The following is a 24587-nucleotide window of genomic DNA, read 5'->3' as shown; positions in this document are numbered from 1 at the left end:
ATCCATCATTGTATGCAGCTGCTTGGCCATGGAAACCCACTCCATGAAGCTCCCGCCGCATAGTTTTTGTGCTGATATTAATGCCAATGGAAGTTCAACTGTGGAAGCAGCAGGGCTGGTGACTTTTACGCACCATGTGCCTCAGCACTCGGTGACCGGTTCGCTCTGTGACTTAGTGTGGTCTTCCACTGCTGTTCCTAAATGCTTCCACTCTCCAATAAAACCTTTTACAGTTTACTGTGGAATATCTAGCAGGGGTGAAGTTTCCAACCCAATGCATCCATCCACTCTTGAATTCACTGAGCTCTTCAGAATTTATTTTATTTATTTACAAATTTATTTATTATTTATTTATTTAAAAAAAAAAATGTAGACATCTCATATTTTGGTAACAGGGTTGGAAAACAACTATTTTATTTTGAAGTGTTTAGACGTCCCATATTTTGGTAACAGGGTTGGAAAAAGAACCATTTTTTTATTTTAAAGTGTTTAGACATCCCATATTTTGGTAACAGGGTTAGAAAAACTAAACAGCAGTTTTATTTAATTTATTTTAATTTATTATTTTATTTTAAAATGTTTAGACGTCCCATATTTTGGTAACAGGGTTGGAAAAACAAAACATCGATTTTATTTAATTTATCTTTATTTATTATTTTATTTTAAATTGTTTAGATGTCGCATATTTTGGTAACAGGGTTGGAAAAACAACCATTTTATTTTATTTTAAAATGTTTAGACGTCCCATATTTTGAAAACAGACTTGGAAAAATAAAACAGCAGTTTTATTACATTTATTTTTAGTTTTTTTTTTTTTTTTTTAAATTGTTTAGATGTCGCATATTTTGGTAACAGGGTTGGAAAAACAGCAATTTTTATTTTATTTTATTTTAGTTTAGTTTAGTTTAGTTTAGTTTAGTGTGCAGATGTCCCATATTTTGGTAACAGGGCTGGAAAAACAGCAACCCTCATATAAAATAAACAAGTTCCGATTCGCTCTGTGACTTAGTGTGGTCTTCCACTGCTGTTCCTAAATGCTTCCACTCTCCAATAAAACCTTTTACAGTTTACTGTGGAATATCTAGCAGGGGTGAAGTTTCCAACCCAATGCATCCATCCACTCTTGAATTCACTGAGCTCTTCAGAATTTATTTTACACAAATGTTTGTAAATTCAAACTGCATGACTAGGTGCTTGATTTCATACACCTGTGGCAGTGGGTCTGATTGAAACACCTGAATTCAAGAATTATGAGGTTTGTCCCAATACTTTTGTCTCATATTTTCTCATGTATGTCTCATATTTTCATAACAGGTTTGAAAAAACAAAACAGCAGTTTTCTTTAATTTATTTTTATTTATTATTTTGTTTTAAATTGTTTAGACATCTCATATTTTGGTAACAGGGTTGGAAAAACAAAATGTCAGTTTTATTAAATTTATTTTTATTAAATGTATTTTTATTTATGATTGTATTTTAAGTTGTTTAGATATCGCATATTTTGGTAACAGGGTTGGAAAAACAACCATTTTATTTTATTTTAAAATGTTTAGACGTCCCATATTTTGGTAAGAGGGTTGGAAAAACAAAACATCAATTTTATTTAATTTATCTTTATTTATTATTTTATTTTAAATTGTTTAGATGTCACATATTTTGGTAACAGGGATGGAAAAACAGCAATTTTATTTTATTTTAAAATGTTTAGACATCCCATATTTTGGTAACAGGGTTGGAAAAACAAAATATCGATTTTATTTAATTTATCTTTATTTATTATTTTATTTTAAATTGTTTAGATGTTGCATATTTTGGTAACAGGGTTAGAAAAACTAAACAGCAGTTTTATTTAATTTATTTTTATTTATTATTTTATTTTAAAATGTTTAGATGTCCCATATTTTGGTAACAGGGTTGGAAAAACAAAACATTGATTTTATTTAATTTATCTTTATTTATTATTTTATTTGAAATTGTTTAGATGCTGCATATTTTGGTAACAGGGTTGGGAAAACAACCATTTTATTTTATTTTTAAAATGTTTAGACATCCCATATTTTGAAAACAGGCTTGGAAAAATAAAACAGCAGTTTTATTACATTTATTTTTATTTATTTATTTATTTAAAAAAAAAATGTAGACATCTCATATTTTGGTAACAGGGTTGGAAAACAACTATTTTATTTTGAAGTGTTTAGACGTCCCATATTTTGGTAACAGGGTTGGAAAAAGAACCATTTTTTTTATTTTAAAGTGTTTAGACATCCCATATTTTGGTAACAGGGTTAGAAAAACTAAACAGCAGTTTTATTTAATTTATTTTAATTTATTATTTTATTTTAAAATGTTTAGACGTCCCATATTTTGGTAACAGGGTTGGAAAAACAAAACATCGATTTTATTTAATTTATCTTTATTTATTATTTTTTTTTAATTGTTTAGATGTCGCATATTTTGGTAACAGGGTTGGAAAAACAACCATTTTATTTTATTTTAAAATGTTTAGACGTCCCATATTTTGAAAACAGACTTGGAAAAATAAAACAGCAGTTTTATTACATTTATTTTTAGTTTTTTTTTTTTTTTTTAAATTGTTTAGATGTCGCATATTTTGGTAACAGGGTTGGAAAAACAGCAATTTTTATTTTATTTTATTTTATTTTAGTTTAGTTTAGTTTAGTTTAGTGTGCAGATGTCCCATATTTTGGTAACAGGGCTGGAAAAACAGCAACCCTCATATAAAATAAACAAGAAATCTCTATATTTATATTTATGATATTTATTTTGACCACCTGAGCTGGTTAAATAACATTTTCTCAAGGTTAAGCACCTCCTTTCAGTTTTTTTCTCCCAGTATTTTTAGCCCTATCTATTTGTGGAAAGTGCTGCATATAAGATATACTTGGAGTACACTGTTAAGAAAGTGATATCAACACAAATCATCTAGATGCTAGCATGAATAAGTTGTGCTTTAACGCTGAGGGTTTTTCTCATGTAGTGTGAAAGTATCTGCTGCTGGTTTCTATATCCAGACTCACATTCATTACCATCGAGCGCTTTAATGTGCCGCACACAGAACAGCAATGAGCTCTTTTATTGGATTGGTGTAATCATATGCAGCCCACCAGTGGCTCAATGTCTCACTTTTTTTTCTCCTTCTGTCTCTCTGAGGGAAGAGAAACCAACAGAAGAATCGACTTGCATGACTTGCAGAAACAGACAGTGAAAGTACAGATACTCCAATGTATGCTTGAACATTTATCCTGAATACTAAAGATTATCCTTTGGAGCTCTGGTGTTTTATTGTAAAATATAAAAAATCCAATTAACAATGTGCATTTGTTTGCCTGGAAGTGTGAAACTCCGCCCACAGATGTTGTAGATTATGAATATCTTTTTGTTTCTACTCTCTCAGTCCAAACGTGTGGACGCCAGTCGACTCCTACACACAGACCGAAGCTGATTCTGAGAGTGATAATCGAGGTGGCTGAAATCCGGTCCAACTTTCACATGTCCTTAAACAGGGAGCATGGGGTAAGGAGTGGGAATAGGCATTCTGGGAAATGAGGTACGACGCTGCACTCGTGGTCTCGTGGGACGCCGGCTGTCCTCAGGCTGAATGTGTGCGCTGCCATGACGGTGACCCTCTTGACCTCACTTTCTCTTATTGCTCGTCTCATTTAACCTCGAGCAGTCGCAGAGCTGCATTTCCCATCACAGGTGTGGGTATGCTACAGTATTTTAACACTGTAAACAGATGTGTGACTATTATTCATTAAACATCATTATATATATTGAAAGTGAGCAGCCTTGAAGAACTTAAGATCGTATATCTATAGGCCAGAAACATAGTTTTAAGTATGCAATTGAGGCTTATGCATTCAAAGTGAGAAGCGAAATGACAAGATATTAAAGGGGTGGTTGATTATGATTTCACTTTTTTAACTTTAGTTAGTGTGTAATGTTGCTGTTTGAGCAGAAACAACATCTGCAAAAGTTATCTTCTTTTATAGAAATCACTTTTGAAGGACTATAACAAACGACTGGTAGGGACTATAACAAGCTTCTTCCAGGGTTGGAAACATCACTAACCCTAAAATTTACATAAGCCCCGCCCCTGACAACTCACAACAAAGGGGGCGGGGCCATGTTGAGCTGCTTTAGAGAAGAGGAAGAGTTGTTGTATTAGAGTGTTGTTGTCATGCCGTCATTTTACGCCGGACTGCTTCACAAACGAGGGTCAATTCAGCAAAAAAAGATGAACATGACGGCACATGCTAGTGGATGATTTGAATCAACTCCACAGCAACTACATCAATTTATCCACTAACATTCAGAAACATTCAGTTTCATTCTAAAAGTTGTAACTTCTTCCTGAGTCTCTCCATCAGTGTCGACTCCAGTTTGAACAATGTAAGGCTGAACACCGTTACTGACAATCCTCATTTTGGTTCCGTGAGATTCTCCAGCTTTGTTGTTGTTGAAGCTCCGCCCTCTTCTGGAAAGGGGTGGGGAGCAGCAGCTCATTTGCATTTAAAGGGACACACACAAAAACTGCATGTTTTTGCTCACACCCAAATAAGAGCAAATTTGACAAGCTGTAATAAATCATTTGTGGGGAATTTTGAGCTGAAACTTCACAGACACATTCTGGAAACACCAGAGACTTATATTACATCTTGTGAAAGGGGCATTATAGGTCCCTTTTAAGTGACTTCATGATTAAAAAAAGAAAAAATCTGCCTCTGGGGTCAGAAAAATAAACTTAATTTTATTTTTAATTTTACTGCAAAAAAAATTATATTGTTAATGAGAAATTTTGTCTTGGTTTCATGCACAAATATCTAAATCTTTCATTAAGCAAAGTAAAAAATGACACTTAAACAAATTATACTCATTTGCTAATAAGACATAATACATTTATGTTCAAGATTTAATCTATGAAAACAAGTCTTAGTATCTTATTCAGTTTTGCTTCTCAAGTAATTTTATCTAAGTTTTTTCTAATACTTAAATAAGACTAATTAAAACTTTAGGAAGTCATTTTTTGCCTATAAGTCTTTTCTTGTTTTCCAGTCCAAAACAAATCCTTCAAACAAGATTAATGTACTTGAGAAGCACACTGCACACATATGATATTAAAATGTTTTCATTGATTACATCTTAAGTGTAAGTGTACTTTGTTTTACTGCACTGGAAGATTTTTTAACTTATTTATACTAGTACAAGTTAAATCTGCCAGTGCAAGAAGACAAAATACACTCAATCTTTAATGTAGCTTATTTCAAGACTTTACAGTTAAAATATATTTAACTGTAAAACAAAGCAAAAAAACTAGTTAACAACATGAATAATACAATATTACATAAATATAGACACTACTGTTCAAAAGTTTAGGGTCACTAAGATTTTTTGATCAAAAGTCACAGTAAAGACATTTATAAAGTTACAAAAGATTTCTATTTAAAATTGATGCTGTTCTTTCTGTTGTTTTTATTCATCAAACGATCCTGAAAAAATGTTTCACAGTTTCCACAAATATGAAGCAACACAACTGTTTTCAACACTGATAATAATCATAAATGTTTCTTGAGCAGCAAATCATCATTTTTGAATGATTTCTGAAGGATCATGTGACACTGAAGACTGGAGTAATGATGCTGAAAATTCAGTTTGATCACAGGAATAAATTACAGTTTACAATATATTCACATGGAAAACAGCTGGTTTACATTGTAATAATATTTCAGATTTTTCTTCCAGTTCATACCACTGTCAGATTATCCTACGTGTACATAAAATGCTTTACGTAGGCCTAGTAGAGCACATATTGTACGTTTCAGTAGGCCTACCTAAATGTACAAAAAAAATGCATGAGATTGCATGAGACGTTCTGCATGAGATGAGCCAAGGCTGTTGTGTTTTTGAGGCCCAGATGCATTTGAATGCTGCAGCTCTGTTTACAGCGGTCAGGCTTTGATGGCCTCTCTGTCACACCGTGTTTCCGCGAGCATCTGCATTCCAGCGGCAGACGGACGGGTCACCGCTGGGACCGTCTGACAGAGACGCGCTCGGTCCTCCTCCACCGTCTGTCAGCGTCACGAGTCTGCTTGAGTATGCTGCTTGATCCGTCACTGTCAGGCCGCGCGCAGTTATGCATGCGCCGTCCGCTCCTCTGCTGGGAAGCTGCATCCGCCGCTTTAATGCGCAGACCGCATCAGGTTGTCAGCGAACGTCTGGGAAGGACAGGCCATGTCGTCTTTCTTCCTGATGGGAATGCTGTGGTTCACAACACTGCTAACTCATTTATAAAACCTGGATTTAAAGGTTACGTTTTTTTTTTTGATACTGAAATACTTGTTTGCATCCAAATTTAATGCAGAGACTAGAAAGCCATTGATAGACTGATTCCTGTAAAGAGAATGTTTTTCTTTAATCTCTTTAAGAAAAAAAAAAAAAAAATTTTATTTTATTTTATTTTATTATTCACAGCACTGACTACTGGTCTGTCCAAAATAGGCAACTTATATGGTTATATGGAATATTTGGAATGTAAAATAGGCATTTATGATTATGTAATTTTGCAGCAGAATAACTATATCATCATACTATTACTGTGATTTATTTTTATAAAACTAACTGAAAAACTAAACTCTGCTCTTTTAAAGGTGCCGTAGAACGTCTTTTCACAAGATGTAATATAAGTCTAAGGTGTCCCCTGAATGTGTCTGTGAAGTTTCAGCTCGAAATACCCCATAGATTTTTTTTAATTAATTTTTTTAACTGCCTATTTTGGGGCATCATTAACAATGCACCGATTCAGGCTGCGCGACCCCTTTAAATCTCTCGCTCCCTGCCCTCCCGAGCTCTCGACTATAAAACAGTGCATAAACAAAGTTCACACAGCTAATATAACCCTCAAATGGATCTTTACAAGATGTTCGTCATGCATACTGCATGCATGCATCGATTCTTGTGAGTATAGTATTTATTTGGATGTTTACATTTGATTCTGAATGAGTTTGAGGCTATGCTCTGTGGCTAACGGCTAATGCTACACTGTTGGAGAGATTTATAAAGAATGAAGTTGTGTTTATGAATTATACAGACTGCAAGTGTTTAATAATGAAAATAGCGATGGCTCTTGTCTCCGCGAATACAGTAATAAACGATGGTAACTTTAACCACATTTAACAGTACATTAGCAGCATGCTAACGAAACATTTAGAAAGACAATTTACAAATATCACTAAAAATATCATGATATCATGGATCATGTCAGTTATTATTGCTCCATCTGCCATTTTTCGCTATTGTTCTTGCTTGCTTACCTAGTCTGATGATTCTGCTGTGCACAGATCCAGACATCCTGCCCTTGTGTAATGCCTTGAACATGGGCTGGCATATGCAAATATTGGGGGCGTACATATTAATGATCCCGACTGTTACGTAACAGTCGGTGTTATGTTGAGATTCGCCTGTTTTCCGAAGAGATTTATATAAGAAGGAGGAAGCAATGGAGTTTGAAACTCAACGTATGTCTTTTCCATGTACTGAACTCTTGTTATTCAATTATGCCAAGATAAATTCAATTTTTGATTCTAGGGCACCTTTAAGGAACAGACAGTATCAGCTTTCTTTCTCATTCATCTGAAGAACAAACCATCTTCGGCTTTGATAAGGTCCTGTCCAGGACGAGTCCACCCATCATCTGGAGAGGGTGGGAGGGTTTTGGATCTCAAACCACGCGGTCCTCGGATCAAACAGGTGTTACTCCTTCACCTGTGAGGCGAGAATCAAAGACTGGCTTTATCTCCAAGAGCTGCAGAGGAGGCACTGCTCAAGAGACGCACACACAGGTTCAAAAGGAGCGCGAGAAGAAAGAGCAGAAGCCGTGTCTCGTCCTCTGAGGATGTGAGGATGTACGTTCCTCTAACAATCACAGGAGTGCCGATGCTGCTCATGCCCATACAGGGGGCATTTTAAGAGCTCATATGAAAGAAAATTCACATATGAGATCTCTTTAATATCTCAGTTGTTTCTCCTAGTTTAGCATATGCAGACTTTGGGAAATCCAGAAGTTGTAAATCATTTCATTTCATTTATTTATAAAGCACAAATAAACACAACAATAGTTGACAACTGTGCTGTACAGAAGAGAAGTATTCCTAAATATAAAAAACAGATAATAAAAAGAAGTACATCATTTAATATGACTTCAAGATACAACTTTAACTTATATTTAAACTTATATACGGAGTACAGATCTAACAGACCTCACGACATTACCTTTCAACCTCAATCTTGATCTCTGATAGGACAGGGTATTATTATCTGTGGTTCGCAAGCATCTGGCTGGCTTATTCAAGTTTAAAAGAGGCGTCTAACCATTTAGGGATTTAAAAACAAGCAACGGTACTTTAAATTCAACTCTATAACGCATGGGAAACCAATTGAGAGACATTAAAATTGGACCAATATGTTCACATTTACGGACCCCAGTTAAAAATCGGTGGCATTTTTAACCATTTGAAGCCTTGACATAAAAGATATATAAGGAATATAAGGATCTTTAAAAGATAGGAAAGACTTAACTTTAGACAGAAGCTTTAATTGAAAGAAGCTTGACTTTACTACTGTATTAATATGTTGGTTGAACTTAAGCGAGGAATCAAAAATAACTCCCAAATTTTTCACAGTCGCTTTGATGTTGGATTTTAAGTTGCCAAAATAAAAATGTGTTTTTCCTTTACCTTTCCTCACAGATGGCCCCAAAACAATTGCTTCCATTGCACTCGCATTTAAGTGCAAAAAGACATCCAAGATCCTATATCGGCTAAACATGCAAGCAAGGTTTCTAAACCTTTCTTGTCATTATGTTTCAAAGGCAAATAGATGTGGTGTCATCTGCATAAAAATGAAAAGACACCCCATGCTTCCTAAAAATTGAATTTAATGGAAACATGTACAGAGAAAACAACGTAGGACCCAAAATAGAGCCTTGAGGAACACCAAAGGTTAGAGGGGCTACGAATGAAACAGAGCATCCAAATGCCTACTGAAATGGTTCTGTTACTAAGATTAGATTTAAACCAGCTAAAAGGAGATACCCAAACACTGTTAAAGGCACAAAATATGAATGCTGTTTTATGAAGATAAATTAGCAAGTGATTCCTTAACAAGAGGCTTTGCTTTTCAAAATTGGCACATGAAAAGACATTTTAGTAACTCTTGCTTCAATTTTTCAAGTTTTGCATCTTCTCAGTGCAAAAATTCACTGCAGGTGAGCTTTAGCCAATATAAGCATTGAATACTGTTTCTATTTTTTTTACCTGTTCATTTGTTTATGTATTTTAATATATTATGAATATCTGTTCTTTTAAGGCACACTGAGCTACGATGGCTATTTAAAATGTTTTATTTCGTTTTATATATGTAATATTTGCAGCTATATGTAGGCTACACTAGACTATCCAAAAAATGTACAGCAAAATTTACAGCAAAATAAATATAACATAATATTTTACTGTGATTTTTTGTTATGTGTTGTTTTATTTAATTTTATTTTCACTTCACTTCACCTACTGGACAAATGGACCACTGAAAAAAATGTAAATTTCTGTATGGTTATGTAATATTTGCAGTAAAATAACTATATCATAAAATTCACTGTAAAAAATGACCGTGATTTTAACAGTAAAAGACTGTAAAAAAGCTGCAGTGAAAAACTGTCAATTGGTTTACAGAAAGTTTCCGTACTATATACGGTGAATAACTGTAATAGATCTAACGGTACATTTAATGTAATTTTACGGTAAAATACCGTTAAATTCACAGTTTTTGGATGTGAAAAATAACAATTCATTGTAAAATTTACAGTGAAAATCCGTAAATTGACATTCCCACAATTCCCTGCATAACACTTCACATTTGATATATTTTCGTTGAAATAACTGTTTCTTCTTAGTTTTTCTCATTTTTTTCTAATCAGTTATGTACATTAGTGTTTTATGTTACATCTAATGTTGTTAAATTAATGTTTATTGCAGTTTTAAAATTTCATGCATGTTACCTTGATGGTGTATAGTGTGTGTGTGAATGACACTTTGTGCACCTTCTATATATTAGTATTGTCCTCCTCAGCTTGTGGAAAAGCTGCTTGTGATGAACTTTAATTCATCATGTGACTCTTATCACCACTGGGTTTGGTGACTGTCAGTGTATTATAAAGGTACAAAACAGATATTAGTACTTCATTAGGTTGGTAAATTAACATTATATCAGTTAATGAAATACCTTATTTTACCGTAAATTTAACAGATTTTTTTCAACGTTGCTACTGTATTTTTTACGGTAAAGTTCTGGCAACCACAGCTGCCGTTTTTTTACCGTAAATTTTACTGAGATTTTTTTTACAGTGTTGCTGTGATTTTGGTGGAACTATCTTTATCTATTTTCATCTCCAAAACTAAAATCTCCTCTTCTCTGTTTATGTATTTAGGCCTGTAAGAGATTTTAAGGACCTGAACGAAGCTTGTGGCGTAATCGAATGAAACTTCAGGAAAGCACATCAAACATCTCAGTGCCCAGTAAGCCATAACTGATGTGATTGTGTTTTGGAGGCAATAACAAACCAAGCATTTCATAATTAATTCAAGATTGCTTTCCACCAAAACATAACATTTGAAATAAAGGTTGCATTAGTCGCTCCGTTCCACACCATAGACCGTCTTAGTCAGAATAAGCTGGAGCGACAGTCTAAACTTCCGGATCGATCATGGCAGATATTTAAAACACAACGGACTGGCAAGAGCAGCGTTTCCTCCTGCAGTGAAGACAGAGGAACGGCCACGATTTATGAGCTCTTACCACAGGCGTAGCTTTTCACTGTAATGCTGAGAATGACAATTCATTTGACCGGATTGGAAATGTGATTCCAGCCGACAGGCTATAGTTTAAATTCAGTTTTCCGTGCGACTGTGAGTGTGTGACAGATTTTACCCACAAACCCTGAAGGCCAGAGCGGTTTGATGAGTTGTGTCACACTGACAGCAGATCGCTCTCTTTCTCACTCCAGCTTCCCCTTGTAAAGCTGTCGCATAAAACGGCATTTGTGGAGATATGCATGCATACGTGTCAACGTGAGCATTTAAAGATGGATAGAAGATTCAGGATGTAAGAATTGACTCCTTTTGATTCACAATTGAATTGACAGGAAGATAATTTTTTGTGACTGAACATTGTACATTTTGAAATATTATCTCTAATTATTCCCTGATATGCATGTAGAAATACATTTTTCTCAACTTTGATGGTGTGGTTTGCTGGTTTAATCTGGTTTAGCTGGTTTCCCAGTGCCTGAAACCACTCTTAAAGCATCATGAAAGACTAATCTAAACTAATCGACTCCGTTTTCTTGTTATCAACAGGCATGCTAAATCACTGAGGAACAGAAAACGGGACGATGTGGGTTTGTGAATGCGACCCTCTGTTGTGGTGGTGTGCTGCAGGCAGATGTCTGTCGTGTTGCGCCGTCCTCCTGTGTGGCCCGTCGGTACACAGATACTGTGGAGAAACAGACACGCACAGATGGCGAGGAGCGCGAGGAGAGTCCATCAGCCGCTGCAGCAGGTAGACGAGTTACAGGTGCTGCAGGACAACACTAATCTCTCGCTTTCGGCAGAGTCCTTTTCATTTCCCCATCATGTGGTTTAATATATTAGGTAAAATATGTATATTTTTTAAATATTGATTGATTTTAAATTAAATGTTATGATATGTTTTTTAAAAATAGAAATCATATCAAGCTTTTTTAACACTGAAGGGAATTTAAATGTTAACTTTTGTTAATTTACTCACCCTCATGTCGTTCCACACCCGTAAGACCTTTGTTCATCTTCAGAACACAAATTAAGATATTTTTGATGAAATCCGAGAGGTGTATGACTCAAGCAATATAATCAACACTTTCAAGGTCCAGAAAGGTACTAAAGGCATCGTTAAAACAGTCATGTGACTGCAGTGGTTCAACATTAATGTTATGAAGCGACAAGAATACTTTTTGTGCGCACAAACAAAACAAAAATAATGACTTTATCCAACAATCTCTTCTCTTCCCTGTCATTATCCTTACATAAGTGACGCGGTGAAGGCTTCCATGTTTACATCCGAATGCCAGCTCATTATTGGCTAAAGCTGATCATGTGATCAATGCTGATGCAGGAGTCGGCCAATACTGAGTCTGTGTTCTGATATAGAACCTGGAAGCACTAGACACAAACAACATATGAGAATGACACAGAAGAGAAGATATTGTTGAATAAAGTCATTATTTTTGTTTTGTTTTTGCGCACAAAAAGTATTCTCATCACTTCATAACATTAAGGTTGAACCACTGCAGTCACATGACTGTTTTAATGATGTCTTTAGTACCTTTCTGGACCTTGAAAGTGGTGATTATATTGCTGTCTATGGACGAGTCATATACCTCTCGGATTTCATCAAAAATATCTTAATTTGTGTTCTGAAGATGAATGAAGGTCTTACGGGTGTGGAACGACATGAGGGTGAGTGATTAATGACAGAATTTTTATTTTTATTTTTGGGTGAACTAACCCTTTAACACTCGTCAAGTGCCAGTTGCGAGTACAAATCGGTGTTAACGAGTATATGAAACACTGTGAATCGCCAGTTGGCCAGTATCATTTCCATGAATTCAAAAAATGTTGTCAGAACATCAACAAATGTGAACGATGCGTGTGCCTATAAATCTGCGTCTCAGACAGCGAGTGAATTCTGAATTAAGCTCTCATTTACGTCTCTTTTTGCACTTGAAAATGCCCTCGTAAACATAGTCGGCTATGTCTTAAGTGAACACAAACATATGAGAAAGAAAACGCATGTGTATCAATATACTGGATCCATGCAGCTCTTAAAGTGACAGCAGCCTAATATTTCTGCTGCTGTCTGTGTCATTAATGTTAAAGGTGCACTAGAATTAAAAATTGAATTTATCTTGACATAGTAAAATAACAAGAGTTCAGTACATGGAAATGACATACAGTGAGTCTCAAACTCCATTGTTTCCTCCTTCTTATATAAATCTCATTTGTTTAAAAGACCTCCGAAGAACAGGCGAATCTCAACATAACACTGACTGTTACGTAACAGTCGGGATCATTAATATGTACGCCCCCAATATTTGCATATGCCAGCCCATGTTCAAGGCATTAGACAAGGGCAGCCAGTATTAACGTCTGGATCTGTGCACAGCTGAATCATCAGACTAGGTAAGCAAGAGAGGACAATAGTGAAAAATGTCAGATGGAGCGATAATAACTGACATGATCCATGATATCATGATATTTTTAGTGATATTTCTGGTGGAGAGCGTGAGCATTTAAAGGGGCATTTAAAGGGGCCGCGGCATGAATCGGCGTATTTCTAATTATGCCCCAAAGGACAAAGGACAAAGAAAAATCACTCACTGCTCTTGACTGAATAACTTTTGTAACTTTAATAAAGATTAATCTATGTTTAATTTATACAGTGAAAACTATGTAGTGTTATTTATTTCATTACTTTATTAAATTTCTCTATCTGTAAATTACCTGAAAATTTTAGTGATGTTTAGGTTTTGGTCATTGTGTAAATTATTTTTTTACATATTCAAGTTAAAAATTTACAAAAAAAATGAGCTGTATTCTATTGTAATATATTTTAAAATGTAATTTATTCTTGTGATGCAAAGCTTTATTTTCAGCATCATTACTCCAGCCTTCTATATATATATATATATATATATATATATATATATATATATATATATATATATATTATTTTATCAATTTTAATGTGTTACTAGATTTGTTATTAATACATTTTACATAAATAAAACATTTTCCATACATAAATACATAAAAGTTATAAAAAAAAATTATACCTATTGATTTTTATGTTATACTTTATATAAATTAATATTTTAGTATCTTTGAATTTTTTAATACAAAAAACAGTTTATACAGTTTAAATGTCTTCAAGTGTCTTTTGATACAGTTGAAATCCTTCAAATATTTATTTTACAGTTTCAAGTTACAGTTTTCAACAAATTCTGCCGAAGATGATTGATTGCTGGAGTCCATGTAAGAGCTCAATCAGCCCAGCAGTGAGCGCAGTCGAGTCTGGACTTGTTGATTAACCGGAGGGCCGGAGCTGCGGGGCGGTGGACGCATTATGTTGGAGTCGTGTGGATTAAAGCTGAGCTGATCTGATATGAGGCCGATCCTACAGATGGAAGAGAGCACTTTATTGGCTTTATCATCACAAACCACCGGCTACACCGCAATCAGATCAATCCGATGTTCTCATCCCTCCTCTACAGAGATCCTACAGACCCGAGGAAAGGTTTATTGCTCAGAGGATGTGCTTCATACGGTGAAGAGCAGCTCAGGTCATTTGACCTTGGGAGAATTTGATGAGAAATGTTTGAGTTCATATTGAGATCTCTGACTTTTGATTGCAGACTTGATAGACATTGTTGAGATCTCTTGTGAACCTCTAGACAAGAAATATGTAATCTTGTTCTCTTTTGCATGAAATGCAACTTCCAGTTTTCCACCATTGACACCATTTTGAGGAGGCTTTTTGATTGGCATGTGGAGGCCAGAGCGTCTTGTTGTTTCCCAATGGTAATGGCGATATTATTGCTGTTATTTCTTTTACATCGAGTTTTGTATTTTATAAAAACCATGCTGCCTCCCTCACTGGAATGAATAAAATATCCATTGTCATTGTTTTCAGCCACAGGCTCCTGGTGAAGCTCTGAATCAAAAACACATTTATCTGTTCTTATTAAACCTGAAACCTGTTCTTTGCAGCCAACATCCCAATCAATGTTATACACACGCTCTGAGGCGTCATAACAGAGTCTCTTGAGATTGTTCCACACCTCACCATGGGCTTAACACCACTGTTGAATATTTCATGTCAACAAACATGTCAGTTAACGTATGGGACAGCCAGGCAACAGGAACGGCATGCAGACTGGAGCTGAGGACGAGAAGCGAGAGTTTTCACGCAAGCGGATCTCAGAACAGATTCTCCTACATCAGTTGTGACAGTCAGACACCTGTTCAACGAGCGCGGCGCCGAATCCACCTGATATAACCCGTAAATAGGTACAAGGATGTGTAAGAATGGCATGTAACATGCATGCTGTTTGTATATGTTCAGGTACGGTAAACAGACGTCATTGTACAGCCATTTGTGCAGCATGTCGACATGTTTTAGCTCTAGTTTTATTGATATAAATAGCTATTTTTAATTAACATCCTTCCTGTAGCTCAAACAGTAAAGCATGGCGCTAACAATGCAAAGATCATGGGTTTGATTCCCAGAATGTGGGAATTATGTATGTGCATCTTTAATGCAATGCAAGTTGCTTTGGGTAAAAGTGCTGCCAAATGCATGAATGTAAATGTAAACATCACTCGTACGAATTAGCCATCTCATAAAATACGTACGAATTAGTCGTGAGATAGTGTTGGAATGACGGATTTGTCTAAACCCCAGTGATGGGTAGGTCATTTGTACGAATTCATACGAATTTAGCAACTCGTAAAATACATACGATTAACAAAAAACATATGATTTCATATGAATTAGCCACCTCGTAAAATACGTATGAATTGCCTTGAGATCAGGTTGGTCATTCTGACATTTTCTATCATGAGAAATCAACATCTGCACGACATGTATGACTTAAATAACAAAAGTGATTATGCAAAAGATGCAGCAACAAAATTATTATATTGTATTGGCCACAACTTGAAAAGTACTTTAAACAATTTTCTTACAAATTTAGTCATTGACTGCACAATTAATTGGAAAAATAGTCACAACAATCACAGTTTTGCTGATGTTTACTGTGTCAGAAATTTCTATTGACATTATTTTGTAGTGGTTCAGCAATGTAACCAATTGGAGGCGTTTAAATTAAAATAAAACTTTAGAACCAAAACAAATAAGAGATTTATTGTGCGCTGTTGACAGTTTCATTATAATAGAAGCATTTTAATATTAATCTTTTCTGTGCATAATTTTTGTATTCTGTGTATTATGTTATTTAAAAATACGCTACCATTCAAAAGTTTGGGATCAATAAGATTTTTTTATGTTTTTGTTATAAAAACGTCTCTTCTGCAGCATTTATTTGATCAAAAACACAGTAAAAACAGTGAAATATTATTAAAATTTAAAATAGCTGTTTTCTATGTAAATGTATTATGAACTGTAATTTATTCCTGTGATCAAAGCTGAATTTTCAGCATCATTACTCCAGTCTTCAGTGTCACATGATCCTTCAGAAATCATTCTAATATGATGATAAAGTTCAAAAGAACTTATTTGAAATACAAATCTTTTGTAACATTATAAATGTCTTTACTGTCACTGCATCCTTGATGAATAAAAGCGTTAATTAAAAACTTTTTAAAACCCAAACTTTTGAATTCTATGAAAATTACTATATCAGAGGATTTTCTCATAACCCTACTGGTAATTTTGGAATATGCCAAATAGGCCTAATGTCCATTGCTAGTCATCTTAAAAACATTGTTTTAGTTTTGGAGAAATGTGAAACTTTTGCTTTGGATGTATATTTTCCGTATCATTTTTTTACAGGCCAGATTCATTCTCAGGTCTTTTACCTGTTGATATTTTATCATAGTGGTCTGGTTCTCTGCCTGCCAAAGCGTGCACGTATAGCATGTAAGTTCGACTAGTAAGTGCTCTTATTAGCAGGTTTTAGGTCTTTCTTTCGATTCAGGGTTGTCTGGATGCTGCTGGAGACTGAGGCGCCGTGAAACCCAATCTCACGCAATAATGGGCAGTGATGGATCTTTAACAAGAGGGAGAGACGTCAAAATGAAATGACTCTCTCTGGTTGTGGCTGTGCGTGATGGTCCTGTTGATTGTGAATTTTTTTAAAGGGTTCTTTCACACCTCATTGGATTTCAATTAGCAGGTGATAAGGGCCCTCATTGTCGCTGCTAACCGACTGCACTCTTTGACATTTCACCAGCAGGGTGGAGAGAATTCATTTCCATCGCCTACTTTTCCTCTTTTCTTCAGCTTTTAAGCAGAAATGTGGAGACATGATTGGTGACGAGTGAGTGCAGAAGCTCTGACAGCTCCATCACCTCCGTTAAATCCAGCCGAGCGTCGGATCCAGGCTGGAGGATGGACGGCTGCCATTGCAAACAATGAGTGAGAATTATTACGCTTCGCATGATAAAATAATAACACATATACAAATCTCCAGATAAACCAAGCGCCGCGGTTTCAAGGGAAATAACGATGTGGGATTGGCCCAATTACTCAAACAGAAGATTCAATTTAAATGTAAAATTATATCTGTTCGATGGCCCAGTGCGTGCTGTTTGAAGAGCTCCTCGAAAACACAAGAAAGTGGAATTCCTAATTAAATGGAACACAGCGAAGCAAAAACGTGATGCGTTTACAAGCGCCGCTAACCAAAAATCCATCAACAGATGCTTTTCCACAGAATAAAGATGAAGGAATAACGACGTGAGCGGAAGGGACCGGGGAATCTGACAGCAAGGTGAGAGGCAGATGGAATAGGTGGTCTGTAACCAGAACCTCACCAGCAGGATCCTGACAACTTCTCAAAATGTGCAAAAACATGCCCACGAGCATATTGCAAAGGATTCTGCCTCAAAGAAAAACTTAAATGACAGATGTCTCGCTAAAATCAGCATCTGTACCTCAGATGTGTGGCAACCGAAAGGTCTTCTCGGCTGAAAACCAGGCGTGACGTGAAAGAGCGACAAGTGTTAAAGCGCCATGTTGATCTGAGTTTTAGTCCCAATCCTTTAAAACTGCAACAAAAGCAAACCGGAGTCGACACTGATGGAGAGACTCAGGAAGAAGTTACAACTTTTAGAATGAAACTGGACGTTTCTGAACGGTTAGTGGATACATTTATGTAGTTGCTGTGGAGTTGATTCAACTCATCCACTAGCATGTGCCGTCATGTTCATCTTTTGTGCAAATCCAGCTTTTAACTGACCCTCGTTTGTTTTTTTGTTTTTTTGTTTTTTTGTTTTTTTTTGGTGCAGACATTGTGTATCTCCAGCTGCTTCAGTGAGGAAACAGAAATGGTGGACTGCTGTGGTTCTCTCAGGGTGGGATCTGTGCTAACAGGGTAGATCATCACAAGTCATGGGCGGGGCTTCAAAAATTTTTTAGCATTATATTCTGGTTGTTTGCACAAACAGTGGATCCACATCTGTGTTCAAACACAGTTACTTTTTGTATTGAATTTTGCATAATAGTTCCCCTTAAACAACACATTTGCATGTTCACGGTTCTCTGATGATGGTTAATTGTCACATGATATGCAGGTAAACAAATAAAATAATTAATTTTTTAGTGTTTTTTTTTTTCGGATTATTTACATTTTCATTCATTATTAGCTTTTCATCAACTCGCAAACCCAAGTTTGGGAAACCCTGCAGTTTTGCTTCTTGGCTCGTATTTTACTACTCGCCTCACTTGTGCATATTTTTAGCTAATAAATTTTAAGAGGACATGGTTTATTCAACAACAATTTATTAGTAAGGTCTGAGTCAAGACTTTTCCAACAAGACTTTTCCATCAAAACACAAGGGCGAAGGCTTGAGATTTGACTCTGACTTGCAAAAAATTGAGTGTCTGGTGGTCTAACCTGTCAGATTTCATTAGATTTCACTCTTATATAAAAAGTGCTGAACTAGCGCATGTCTGCCTTCTATTGCGCTTCTGTAACAGGTGCAGAATGATTCCCAAAGACCCGAGAAACATACTCCATTCCCTCTTACTCGAGCAGAGCGTGTCATATCACAAATCACTTTACGTCCCCTCCTCGTGTAAAGGCCCACACACACACATTTACTGAAGCTCCATCAATTTGGTTGCGTCTCAAGTGCTGCTGCCTCTTGGACACGGTCATGCACATCAGCAAATGAGCAGCGGGAGTTTGGGAGTTTGACAATCTATCTAAAGCAGGAGACGAGGAGTGTGTGTGTGTGTGTGTGTGCGTGTGAGAGAGAGAGAGTGAGTTCAGGGTCATTCCAATTACAGAGTTCTCAGTCAGTGCTTGTCAACCCTGCGAGGCAGCCTTGGGCCTACAGGAGAAGTCTGCATAGTTGCACACTGTGTGTGTGTGTGCGTGTGTGTGTGTGTTTATGCCCTAAGGAAGAGCACCACTGCAGCCGAACCACCTGCTGGAGGCGGATCCTTCCCGCTGGCACCCCGCCCACTCAGTCCCTGCATTACCATACCTGTTACCACGACGCCCAATGCAACAGAACCAGTAAGTAGCAGCTGTCTGTTTACCTGCTGGTTATCAGGGTTGTGCAACATTCACAACTGAATTAAGAGTGTGTTTTCCATTCCAATTCAAATTGGAACCCTAAACCAAAGACAGAAAATAGGATGCAGGTTGCAATTTGAATTTGAATGTAAGGAAGAACAATTAAAGTGAATTGAAATTCAGAGAAATATAAAAGCAAACTTTGAATGTTGGCTTGAAAGATTTGACAAAAACCCTTAAAGCTTGAAGATTTATAGACATTTTGGCCATCTTGAATTGCAATATCTTTGTAGATTGTAGTATCAAGCAATATCTAATTAGTCATATCACAGGTAAATTTTCCAAGTATTGTTTTTCGATTGGGAGGAAATTCTGATTAATAATCTGTCCACTAAAATGGACATCATGCATCACTAGCTATAGTTTAGCTACAATTCATACTACATCAAAAAAGTTACCTGATTACATTTGTAATGTAAGTTACAAGTAATGTACCTTATTTGTAATTAATTACTTGTTACATCAAAAAAGTAATCTGATTACATAATGCATGTTACTTGTAATGCATTACTCGTAACACAGAAAAAGTAATCTGTTTACATTATGCATGTTACTTGTAATGCATTACACGTAACACCGAAAAAGTAATGTTTACGTAATGCATGTTACTTGTAATGCGTTTTTTTCTCCTTACATCAAAAGGTAATCAGATTACATTATGCATGTTACTTGTAATGCATTACTTTACTCCTTGCATCAGAAAGTAATCTGATTACGTAAAGCATGTTACTTGTAATGCATTACTTTACTCATTACATCAAAATAGTAGTCTGATTATGTAATGCATGTTACTTGTAATGCATTACACGTAACACAGAAAAAGTAATGTTTACGTAACGCATGTTACTTGTAATGCGTATTTTTCTCCTTACCTCAAAAAGTAATCTGATTATATTATGCATGTTACTTGTAATGCGTTACTTAACTCCTGGCATCAGAAAGTAATCTGATTACGTAATGCATGTTACTTGTAATGCGTTATTTTACTCATTACATCAAAATAGTAATCTGATTATGTAATGCATGTTACTTGTAATGCATTACACGTAACACCGAAAAAGTAATGTTTACGTAACGCATGTTACTTGTAATGCATTACACGTAACACCGAAAAAGTAATGTTTACGTAACGCATGTTACTTGTAATGCGTTTTTTTCTCCTTACCTCAAAAAGTAATCTGATTACATTATGCATGTTACTTGTAATGCGTTACTTAACTCCTTGCATCAGAAAGTAATCTGATTATGTAATGCATGTTACTTGTAATGCATTACTTTACTCGTTACATCAAAATAGTAATCTGATAATGTAATACAAGTTACTTGTAATGCATTACTCGTAACACAGAAAAAGTCAACTGATTACGTAACGCATGTTACTTTTAATGCGTTACTTTACTCCTTACATCAAAAAGTAATCTGATTACATTATGCATGTTACTTGTAATGTGTTACTCCCAACACTGCTCACTTCAGATGAGAATGAAAACACCTGATCACAAGGTTTTCTCTAAGGAGAGCTATGGTAGAAATGTGTCCATCTTGAACATAATCAGAATTATCAGCTGATAAAAGTAAATCAACATACTCCGGTAGACTGGAGGGAGCATGAGCGTTTTCTACATAATTGGGTTTCCACAGTTGGACCTTGACAGGTTGTAGAGACCTCTGATGGAATCACATCCTCATGTTCTGATATCAAAGACATGCGAGAACTTATATGAGGTTCAATTGCATTTGGAATGTTTTTTTGTATATATTTTATAGTTTTCACTTTATTCATTGGTTTGAAATCTTTAAACTTTGAATGTTTATATGCCTTTCAGACCCGTTATGCATTATCTTCATTGCAATTGCAATTCAACATATTTTTTGTTGAAATACAGTTGGTTTAATAGTTTCTAAGTGGTTCACTGCATAAAATCATGTTCATCATCGTTGCAAGTGAAATTAATCGTTTATTAAACATGTAAAAATTGTAATCAAAGAATCTATTTACATTTTATTCTATTTTTTGGTGTTTTTGGAAACTGCCATGCTATTATTCTAATTAATTTTTCCTTTATTGTTTCAGAGAACATATGATTTGCCATTTAAAATGACACATTCTGATAGCGTGAGCCGTACTTTTTGCTAATAGTGAATAAATGACAGTTAATAGTTGACTGGCAAAGAAAAAATGAGAGTTGGGAGGATGTAGGAAGAAACAGCATATTGAAAACCGGTTGGAAACTGATGGCGAGAGAAAGAAAAGAGGCCATGTCATGTAAGACCAGGTCCTCGGGCGATGACTGGAACAGCTTTGTCACTGTGAGAGAAAAATCCTTCAGTTTAGAGTGAAAAACACACAGTATCAAGCACCTGGGAGGACGAATCTCCCCCGGCTCTGTCCAAACAGCGTAAATGTCTCTCGTTCCACTTGGCTTCGTCTGCCGTTTCCGGAGGGCTTTAGTGTGGAAGTTGATCATGCTGTTTCTTGACCAAGCGTCTGCACGTACCCGAGCGCGAGACGGGTGAGGGGTCCGAGGGCCCGCCGTTGATCACAGAGCCGTTGATCTGACACTACACGAGTCCCCGCAAACCCTCCCTCTGTTCCCAGCGTCCTCTTCACTCGTCTGTCACTTTGTCTCTGTCAGAGCGACGCGTCCCTGAGGCCTCTGGCTGCGGTAAAGCAAACACGTTCATGAATCTCCCCTCGAAAACAGGCACGGCTCGCCGCGATACTCCATTATTTTGGGAAGCGGGAGCCGATAACCTCTCCTGTGCTGATGAAATGTGAGGCAGATTCTTTGCCTGTATGTTGCATGTTTTAATGCTCTATTTAAGTTGTAAAGGATTGTTATGTCAGGATGTCAGAAGAAAAGATCAAACTTTATTAAACCCTGGAGGGAAATAAAGAAATTACAGCAGATGAAATAAACACAGACAGAAGAATAAAGTAGTGGAAAAGATCTGTCTGTCTCTATCCGTCCATCTGTTCATCTGACTATCTGTCCATCTGTCTATCTTTCCGTCCGTCTGTCTGTCTGTCTATTCTATCTATTCGTCTGTCTATTTTTCCATCCGTCTGTCTGTCTGTCCATCTGTCTATCTTTCCGTCCTTCTGTCTATCTGTCTGTCTGTCTGTCTATCTATCCTATCTATTCATCTGTCTATCTTTCTGGCCGGTCGTCCGTCTGTCTGTCTTTCTGTCTATCCTTCGGTCTGTTTATCTATCCATCCGTCTGCCTTTCCGTCCATCTATCTATCTTTCTATCCATATGTCTATCTATCATCTATCTATCTATCCGTCTGTCTATCTATCTATCCGTCCATCTATCTTTCCATGTCTGTCCGTCCGTCTGTCTGTCTATGTCCGTCTGTCTGTCTGTCTATCTTTCCATCTATCTATATCTATCTATCTGTCTATCATCTGTCTATCCATCCTTCTATCTTTCCATGTCTGTCCGTCCGTCTGTCTGTCTGTCTGCCTGTCTATCCATCCGTCTGCCTCTCCGTCCATCCTTCTATCTTTCCATCTGTCTGTCCGTCCGTCCATCTGTCTGTCTGTCTATCTATCCTTCTGTCTATCTATCCCTCCGTCTATCTTTCTATCCGTCTGTCTATCTATCATCTGTCTATCTATCCGTCTGTCTATCTATCTATCTATCTATCTATCAATCTATCTATCTGTCTGTCTATCTTTCCATGTCTGTCCGTCCGTCTATCTATCCTTCTGTCTATCTATCCCTCCATCTGGCTGTCTGTCCGTCTGTCTTTCTATCATCTGTCTATCTATCCGTCTGTCTATCTATCTATCTGTCCGTCTATCTTTCCATGTCTGTCCGTCCGTCTATCTATCCTTCCGTCTGTCTATCTATCCTTCTGTCTGTCTTTCCGTCCATCTGTCTGTCTATCCTTCCGTCTGTTTATCTATCCATCCGTCTGGCTTTCTGTCCGTCTGTCCGTCTGTCTATCTTTCTATCCGTCTGTCTATCTATCTATCTATCTATCTATCTATCTATCTATCTATCTATCTATCTATCTATCTATCTATCTATCTATCTATCTATCTATCTGTCTGTCTAACTGTCTGTCTGTCTATCTATCTATCTATCTATCTATCTATCTATCTGTCTGTCTGTCTGTCTGTCTAACTGTCTGTCTATCTATCTATCTATCCGTCTGTCTGTCTGTCTGTCTGTCTAACTGTCTGTCTATCTATCTATCTATCCGTCTGTCTATCTATCATCCGTCTATCTGTCTGTCTGTCTGTCTATCCTTCCTTCCATCTATCTATCTATCTGTCCGTCTGTCTATCTATCATCCGTCTATCTGTCTGTCTGTCTGTCTATCCTTCCTTCCATCTATCTATCTATCTATCTATCTATCTATCTATCTATCTATCTATCTGTCTGTCTGTCTGTCTGTCTGTCTAACTGTCTGTCTATCTATCTATCCGTCTGTCTATCTATCATCCGTCTGTCTGTCTGTCTGTCTAACTGTCTGTCTATCTATCTATCTATTTGTCTGTCTGTCTGTCTGTCTGTCTATCTGTCTATCTATCTATCTATCTATCTATCTATCTGTCTGTCTGTCTGTCTGTCTATCTGTCTATCTATCTATCTGTCTGTCTGTCTGTCTGTCTAACTGTCTGTCTATCTATCTATCTATCCGTCTGTCTATCTATCATCCGTCTATCTGTCTGTCTGTCTGTCTATCTTCCTTCCATCTATCTATCTATCTATCTATCTATCTATCTATCTATCTATCTATCTATCTATCTATCTATCTATCTATCTATCTATCTATCTATCTATCCGTCCGTCTGTCCGTCTGTCTGTCCGTCTGTCTATCTTTCTGTTCGTCCCTTCATCCGTCCGTTTGTCTGTCTATCTGTCTTAACCGTCCGTCCAAGTGTGTCTGCATGCATTCATAAAGTGTTTGCATTGCATTTGTTAATCCACACGTGTTGAGAGGACGCGTCACAGAGCTGTTCATGAGCATTTGCTCAGAATGCCACATAAAAAACACAATCTGAGCTGATGACGAGACATGTGCTTTTACTGCACATGGTATGATTTCTAATTCATAAGCCATTTCCTTGTATTTGTCTTTCTGTAACTTGTAGCTTTTAGCGTGGAGTGCTCGGGCCGCGGCGTCACAACTGAAGCGC

At 36.5% G+C, this 24587-nt stretch overlaps 1 long non-coding RNA gene across 1 annotated transcript; it reads left to right on the top strand.

Annotated features, from left to right (window-relative positions):
* The first annotated feature begins 10484 nt into the window (after positions 1-10484).
* Positions 10485-14793, top strand: LOC125274614. The gene is made up of 3 exons (XR_007186293.1): positions 10485-10589; positions 11430-11631; positions 14085-14793. It is a non-coding gene; the product is annotated as an uncharacterized LOC125274614 (long non-coding RNA).
* Positions 14794-24587: the final 9794 nt, after the last annotated feature.

This window comes from Megalobrama amblycephala, linkage group LG9, assembly GCF_018812025.1.
Source record: "Megalobrama amblycephala isolate DHTTF-2021 linkage group LG9, ASM1881202v1, whole genome shotgun sequence".
NCBI lineage: Eukaryota > Metazoa > Chordata > Actinopteri > Cypriniformes > Xenocyprididae > Megalobrama > Megalobrama amblycephala.
The sequence above is the reverse complement of the archived record's forward strand: the minus strand, read 5'-3'. Positions and strand labels throughout refer to the sequence as shown.